At 36.5% G+C, this 8,709-nt stretch overlaps 1 pseudogene; it reads right to left on the bottom strand.

Annotated features, from left to right (window-relative positions):
- Positions 1-7,943: 7,943 nt before the first annotated feature.
- Positions 7,944-8,061, bottom strand: LOC124617460 (annotated as a pseudogene).
- Between the last annotated feature and the right edge of the window lie 648 nt (positions 8,062-8,709).

Raw genomic sequence — 8,709 nt, 5'->3', positions numbered from 1 at the left:
ATTTGTCTGAAGGAAGATTGCATCGTACTTCCGAAACGAGGCAGGCACTGCAATACCCTCTTTATCAGTCCACTTTAGTGGGAGTGAATGTACTTCCACCCCGAAATATCTACAGTAATTCTTCGGATGGCGGTCGTTTGATCTCAGATCAATCTATGTTAGTAATTTTGTATATCTCTCACTTCACTATCATTGTATAAGTCAAACCTTGGAATGCATATTTCCACATTAAATAATGTAAGCTTTAGGGATATAATTCTATAATCCATCAATCGACTTGATTTTCACGAGTACATTTGACCCTTCACCTGACATCTAGACTTGCTGTAACTCCCCGGAATGTTGTGGTTTAGATCTCACGTTGGCCAGTTTTAGTATTTGCCACTTCTCTCTCCCATGTGTCATCTTTTTTGAGCATTTAGTAAACATAGGATGACGATTATTCGTGCCAATAACGGAAAACAACATCTAGGTAAAGATGGAAGCACTTCCAGTTGTATGGGGCCACTATGTTTTCAGCCACCCATTATGGGTCTGCTCGACACATTACCTCATTTAGACGCCTATATTATCACCTGTTAGTCCTCTACTTTGCGTTATCAGAATTTTTTCCTATATTCTTAAGACACCAGCAAAAACCGCTGGGAAACGTGACGCTTTTGGTGGTTTTAGAAACGATAAATAAAGAACATGTCTCCCAGTCTTGATTCAGTAATGTGTACCAGACCCCCCAGCTGTAATGTGTCTGACGAATGAACACTCATCCGATTCCTTCTGCATTTAGAGAGGGGAAAAATACTTTTCTACAGCTTACTAATTTACTTACAAGGAATATCCAGCAGTGCTTGGAAAAAGAAATCTAATTTATGAGCAATAATTTTTCAAATATTTTTAAACCTGGGGGCTGTGATCGGAGGAGTTCGTAGGATGACGGACAAAACTGTTGTCGACCCTGTTCAGCAGTGATGGACATGACCTACCACATCCACTGGCGATGAGGTATGGACTGGTTGGTGGCATTCGATTACGGTGTCCCTGATGATTCAATTACGACAGCAGCTGTGGTCTACCACACTTACCATTAAAAACTGAACTCCGCCAGAACAGGCCATGAAGCTCCAACGATACCAACCAGCTGCTGTGTCATCCTCAGCCAACAGGCGTCACTGGGTGTCGATATGGAGGGGCATGTGGTCCGCATATCACACTCCCACACATATGTCAGTTTACGAGACTGGATAATGTAATCATTAGCATTCTCGAATTCAAGTATATATCTAATTTTCATCTCGTACAATGTATGTTTTATAATTTTAACAGTTATCTCTGTTCCTTCCTGCATTCGGGAATTTTTATTCTGCTTCGAATCTCTAGCATAACATTATTGATAAACCCTTAAAATCGTCCTGAGTCTACACTGGAAACTCTTCTGCTCCACATTCTTCGGTTTGATCTCTTCCATTTCGAGTTTTTTTTACTCACAAGACGTTAATTATACTCAAAGGCGTAATTTCTTAAATAAGCAATGGCTTAAAATTGTGACATATTTACCCTTTTTCTTACGGCTTGTAGGATAACGTTGTATGTGGGTACGAGACCTAATTCGGCGATGTTCTTATTTGACAGCATTGTGGAGATCAATCACCTGGATTGAGAGGAATATATTTCTCCTTCTTCAACAAAGCACTTCTGTGTAATACTTATATCGTCTTTGTTGGATTCAATGTTACGTATAATCACATGGTAGATCATTAAAACTATGCAGACAGAGCAAAATTTATAAGCTTTTCCCAGTGTTGAGAGTCTGGCGGACTTACCTGCACACCAGTCAATATTCGGGTATTCTTATTACCTCAGTAAACAAACTCCAGCTGTTCTGCAAGATATATGTTAGCTGGCACTACATAGATGTGACTGGCACAGAGGAGAGTGCAGCACATTGTAAGTACTGTTTGTTAGAGTTCAAAAACCCTTAAACAGTTTTGCACTTGGTCAAGCACCTGATCTATTCTGTAGTTGAATATTGTAGCCTCCAGCCTAGTAACACATTGTTCTTTAGCCAAGGAGGACGTAAAAGCTCCCCTAAAAAGTGGTTACCGATAACTTTGTTCACGTCTGTGCTTGTGATTTGACATGTAAATGTATTATATATATAGTTACAATAGAAGATCATCCACGTTAAACAGTATGCTCCAACTATCTTATCGTTATCCACAATCACATTTGTCTCCCTGGCAGTTCTCGATAATGCAGTCAAACGAGTATATCGCCGAATTAGGACTGGTGCCCACAAGCATTGCTATGTAACAAGTTGTAGGAAAAAGAGTAAATGTATCATACACTTTTAAGTCATTACTCATTTACGAAATTACGCCTTTAAGTGTAGTTAATGTGTTATGTGTATGAGAAATAAACTTGAAATGGAAGAGACTGAAGCACAGAATATGGAGCATAAGAGTTTCCAGCGTACACAGATGGAAGTGTGGAAGGCTTTATTAATAGCGTTATGTTAGGAATACGAGCCAGAACAAAAATTCCCGAATGCTCTTGTCCAGAAGAATTGCATGAAGAACACAGCTAATTGCTGAAGTCCTAAAAGATACATTTTACACGATGAAAATTAAATTTGTTCTTGACTTCGAGAACGCTAGTGGTTAGGTCTCAAAGCACTATTGTTTAAAGTCTAGGTGGCAACTCCACAAATTTGAGGTACGTTGCACAACTTACATAGTTCTCTTTCACATGTATTTCTGCTTTCTATGTGTTTGATGTTCTGTAAGATTGGTATTCACATGTTTACGAAATACACATGAACATATTTACAAATACATGAAACAAATAAAAGTTGCATGACTACAGTCACAGGAAAATCTTATATATATATATATATATATATATATATATATATATATATATATATATATATATATATTAATTCATGGTTCCCCATAATTAATTTTTGATGACACTTTTATTTTTAACTATAAGAAAATTTTCTCCTTTTTCCATCTTTCACTGCGTGAAGAATTTACTTTTCAAAATCCTTACATCTTCCGTAAGAACCTGAAAACTGATGTTATCAACAGAGTCAAGAGAAATTTCACCACTACATGATGAAATGGAAACATTGGAATTTCATCAAGCAACTTCTGCTTAAGATAAATGTCATGCAATGCCTTGTACTAGTATTGGTTTTCACAAACAATTTGCGCTACTTGCAACGATGACAGGTGAAATGCCTGTCGTAAATCCATGTTCTGCTCACAGCATAATGTTTCCTATATTCCTATCTATGTCTCAGAATCCTTTGTTTAGTATTTATATTTTTTGGTCAGCTAGTCACTGTGGAAAATGTCTTTGGATGCTGCAAACATATATATGTCTTTTCATTGCATTTTATGTTGAGGTTCACTAGTAACTCTGTATTTGAGTGTGGTGTTCAAATGTTTCTACAGCACTAGTTTTGTATTAGTCTTTGTACCCTCAGATGTGGCTCGCATAACGATGCATGTATCTCATAGAATATAGCACTCAAAGGTTTAAGTAATCACTTCATACACAGGCTAAGTTAATGTGAGATCCACTGTTCTCGTTATTACTCTTCAGCTGGCACAGATAGACTCAAGTTTAGCTGTTTCAACGTACTAAATATAAATGTACCTATTTATCTTCTTTTCCATAAATTAATACACAATCTTAATTACACTTAATTTATAAATTAATGTAAGAAGGGGGGCTCTTTTATTTAGTACCTTCCAGCTCAAATTCAATCCTTCTGCCAATGGGACATGCTACTTTGCATCATTCCCTACAAAATTTTTATTACTACATCAGTTCTTAATTATGCATAATTGCCTGTAGGTCAGGCAGTGTGTTCATTCAGACATATGCACACATAAAGTACAACTTGATACATTTAATGTTTTTGCTAATAACGATTTGTCTTCATTCCTCTCAGATTATACGTTTATGAACATGTCCTACTTCCTTATGGGCTCTTTGACAGTGATTTGCCTGCTGTACTGTGTTTGTGTAAATGACACTTATTTGCTGTAATGAACATTCCTTACCTTGTGGCTTGTAGTTGCTAGCTATGTAATGTTTCTGCCATTTTAATCATGTGTATCTAATTTCACTTTCTTCTTAATTTTTTTGTATTCCTTCCTCCAAAGTACATAAGTTTTTCATATTCACTTTAATGTAGAGGTAGTTTTCAATAGCATAGTGTAAAGTATTCTGTAACTGTCATAGCTTAATCAGTTGTAGTTTTATATAAATAGTGTTGTTCTTCCTTATTGTGAGTAGCTGTAGATAGTGTAATGTAAATCACACTTAATTGTAGTACCATCGCTATATACATTTGCTTGCTTCGCTTTTAGTTTACTCATTAACAATTCTTTTATTTATTACTTTAGTATAATCGTGACCTTTCTGCAAACAGTTCTTCCTCCCACATGATCATAGCTCTTTCCATGTAAATAATTTCTCTTGTACATAGCTTCTTACTCTGAAATAACTACCTTATCGTACATAGTCCTATGTCAATGCACAATCCTATATGTGAAGTTGGTTTTGAAGTTTGTCACATAACGCCATGACAAAATGGACAGGTCATTAAATAAAATATTTCATACTAGCAAAATCTGAGTAGGAAATACAAGGTGTGCAATAATAATGGTCGTTATACATGTTTATTCTTATATTTAATACACTGGCTAATGATATGGGTTACCAAGTGTACTCTTCTTTCCTATAATTAGTTGCATATGTAAGATGGAAAAATTACTACTTCTTGTTTGAATTTCCTGTAATTTGGTCTTGCATATGTGTCAGAGATTATTTAATACGGTTTATCCACAGTATTTCTTTGTAAAATCAAGTCTTAATTTGTCATTTTCACTATTTAATATTTGACGAACATACTGTCTCTTATTTTCAATTATTGTTTGTTAAGCAGCACACAAGCATGTTGGTTACTGTGCACATGAGCGAATATGGCCACTACAGATTACGTCAAAAGTGGGAAGAGGAGATGGAGGAAATGTTAACCACCCACAACTCAGCTAACTCCTCTCCTCACACTGTGCCAAGCGCAGCTGCCAGATTGTATTGTTGTCATCTATATTCATTGTTCCCAAAAATGTATTTAATGTAAAGTTTGAATATTGTCATTTTGCTGGTAACAGAGCAACAAAATTTTCGTAGTAAAATTCAAAGAATCTTCATACCTATCTTGGATTATACCTAGGGGAAAATTCATTATTAGATTCCCTAATTTGTTTCTAAAGTAATATTGTGTAAAAATGTATAGCGCTGAAGCGGTTGAGGCCCATTGATCTGTTTTGATCCAGGTTTACTTATGACAGAGTGTCGTATTTTCTGTTGGGTAGTAGGTGCAGAAGTGGTTGATGTGTATTGACCTCTTTTGTTTAAAATATAAATTCTTTGATATCTTTATGTGGATATAACTTACATATTTTGCCTATTTTTGGTTGCTCAACAAATCACATCCCAGATGTGCTATTCTCTGTATAATGTCCGGTCCTGTGTACAACAGCTGCCACTTCTTCTAAGCTTTTTGTGTTTGGGAGATTGAGGATATATGCCCAATAACACCTCCTGTCCACTGTGAAAAGTAGTTGTGTGACCTCTTCTTTTATCATATGGTTTTTTCTTCATTTGTGCCATGCTTCCAACGTTAATAATGGTAACATTTTCTTCTAATGCTACCTCCTTCTCAGGAAATTTAGGTAAGTGCTTAACCCAGTCATCTATTTGATACTTCTCATACATTAATTCGATTGGTGTAAAACTTGGTTAATGAGTATGGCGAAATATTTACTATTTCGTGAAAGGACATCATGTATTCAGTCCATGTAGTGTGTCTATGTGGTGTATATGTTCTGGTAAACCTGTGAAACTCACAAAATACCCATTCTATTGGGGAAGCCTCACAATGAAATTTGGACACATAAATGCGTTTTTTATCATACAACTTGTCAAATTCTTTCCAGTTCGCGTTTGTGAAGTTAGCTGTATTATCAGTAAGAATAACTTCTGGTTTACCCGCCCTCACAAAATTTTCTCTCATAATAACTTGATAATGGGATCCTGCATTACAGTTTTAGTGACTAGGTCTGCAGATATTTAGAAACCACATTGTACAGGGCTATTGCATATTTCACTCCTGCTTATGCCATCAGAAAAGGCCCTGCAGCATCGACTGATACGAGGTCAGCAGATTTGAATGGTATAATAGGATGTAATTCATTGAATCATGATCTGTTTAAGTCCTTGGTCTATCATAGATTACACATTTCTTGATGACCTAATATTAGGGAAATAGCAGTATGAGATTACTTTCTGAGCACATTTGGCCACACCATAGTGATCCCACAAGTTATGTGTATATCAAATAAAACTATCTACATATGCTTTAGGTAAACCAGTCACAAGATTGAGATGTTCAACGATAAAACAAAATTCCGTTATGTAACTTATAACATGTTCTCAAGTCTGCATCATCATTACTTATCAGTTGTTGCCTTAACTTGTTCCATTTAGTATCTTGCTATTGAAGCTGATTAATATTTTTACCCATTTTCACATAACAGGGCCTTTATGTAACATCAGACAAGAGCTGAATCCTGAAGTTGTATGTTTGTTGTTTTAATTCTGTATATTCATTTAATCCTTGTGGAAGTCTGTACAGGGCATCTACCAAAATATTCTGTTTTCCTTTGATATAAATTACCTCAAAACTGAACTCTTGAAGAAAAATCTTTTGTGCAACAGTTTACATGTCAGTAAGAATGAAAGTGCTCGATGATCACAATTTGGTGTGATTTCCCCATAGGAAGTACTGGAATTTTTGGAATGCCCAAACTACTGTGAGCGCTTCAACCTCACTAAAAAAATAAGTTCTTTCATGTTCTGGCAGTGTGCTACTACCAAAACTGGTTATTTTAAATTTTGATTTTTATTATCATGGTTAATCTGAAACAATATTGCCCTTAGACTGTGGAAGGATGTATCGATACTGAAGCAAACTCCTTCTGTCAGCAGGATATTCTGATATGTCAGAGTTTACCAAAGCTTTTTTTATGGTGTCAAAGTTATTCTGACAATTTTCTGTCATGTGCAATTTTACTAAAAAATTGAGCAGTGCATCTCTACTTAGTATATGAGGAGGCACATACTTACGGAAGAATGAGGCCAAACCCATGACTGCTTTTAACGTTTTTTAGTTTGTGGAACAGGAAAGTGTCTGATGGTGTCTAGTTCATGTGGATCAGGCCGAATGCTTCTTGGTGAAATAGTGTGACCTAAGAACTTAATCTCTTTTCTGGAAAATTCTGATTTCTTTAAGATAACTGTGACTCCATAAGTGGAAAATTCGCCTAATACACTTCTTAATATGCACAAATGCTCATCCCATTAACATGTGTCAATAAGTAAATCATTGACCTAGACTGTAACTTGACTCACTAATTCTGGGCCTACTACCTTATGCAAAGCTGAGTAAACACTTGTGCACTTACAATAAGTCTGAATGGTAAATTGTGAAATTGATAACTTATACTATTACAGACAAATGCAGAATATTGTTGGCTATCTAGGTACAACAATATTTGCCAGTATGATGTTTTAAATCTATTGTTGTAGGGAATTTCAAGCCATGGAATTTTAAAAATTGCTCCTCTAGGTTTTCTGGTTTGGTTCTTAAAGGTACTATATATATAGCACTCCGTCTTCAGGCCACGAGTGGCCTACCGGGACTATCCGACCGCCGTGTCATACTCAGTGGAGGATGTGGATAGGAGGGGCGTGGGGTCAGCACACCGTTCTCCAGGCCGTTATGATGGTATTCTTGACCGAAGCAGCTACTATTTGGTCTAGTAGCTCCTCGATTGGTATCATGAGGCTGAGTGCACCCCGAAAAATGGCAACAGCGCATGGCGGCCTGGATGGTCACCCATCCAAGTGCCGACCACGCCCGACAGCGCTTATCTTCGGTGATGTCACGGCAACTGGTGTATCCACTGCGGTAAGGCCGTTGCCCTCTTACAGATACTATGATTTTGTTAATTTCCCTTGCATCCAATATAAGTTGTATGCTTCCATCATGTTTGCTGGTGTTAGGATGGGGCTACAAGATGGCAAGTGAGATGGTTCACTAGCATCTCAGTTAATCACATATTCCTTTCTTAATGCTTATTTCTTTGTCCAAGGAACTGAATATGATTATGATAGAAAGTTTCATGGGGGTATACTTACCTATGACAGACATATTCTTTAATTACTCCTGGTTTGTTTTAATAAACGTACAAATATTGTGACAACAATGTACTTAGTTCTTGTTTCTGTGTGGATGATTAACTACCTGATACTTCTACCTTACTCTGAATAGTGCGCAAAACTGTCGTTTCCTCTGTGATCTGTTTATTGCATTGCTCAGTCATGCATAAGACTGCTGGATACATCAGATAGTTCTTCACTATATCTGCTAACTGCATACTCAACTGAAATTACGTTATCACCTCAGCAACGTTAATATCTGCCATTGCCTAAGTAAATTTTCCCTTCATATTGCCTGAAAAAATCCATTCCTAGGAGACAGCTGACTATTAGTTTGTCTTTCACTAGGAATGTACAAGTAATTGTGATTCCAACGAAGTTTTTTGTAATAGAAGTGTTAACTTGATGCTT

Source organism: Schistocerca americana, chromosome 5 (genome assembly GCF_021461395.2).
Source record: "Schistocerca americana isolate TAMUIC-IGC-003095 chromosome 5, iqSchAmer2.1, whole genome shotgun sequence".
Classification (NCBI taxonomy): domain Eukaryota; kingdom Metazoa; phylum Arthropoda; class Insecta; order Orthoptera; family Acrididae; genus Schistocerca; species Schistocerca americana.
The sequence above is the reverse complement of the archived record's forward strand: the minus strand, read 5'-3'. Positions and strand labels throughout refer to the sequence as shown.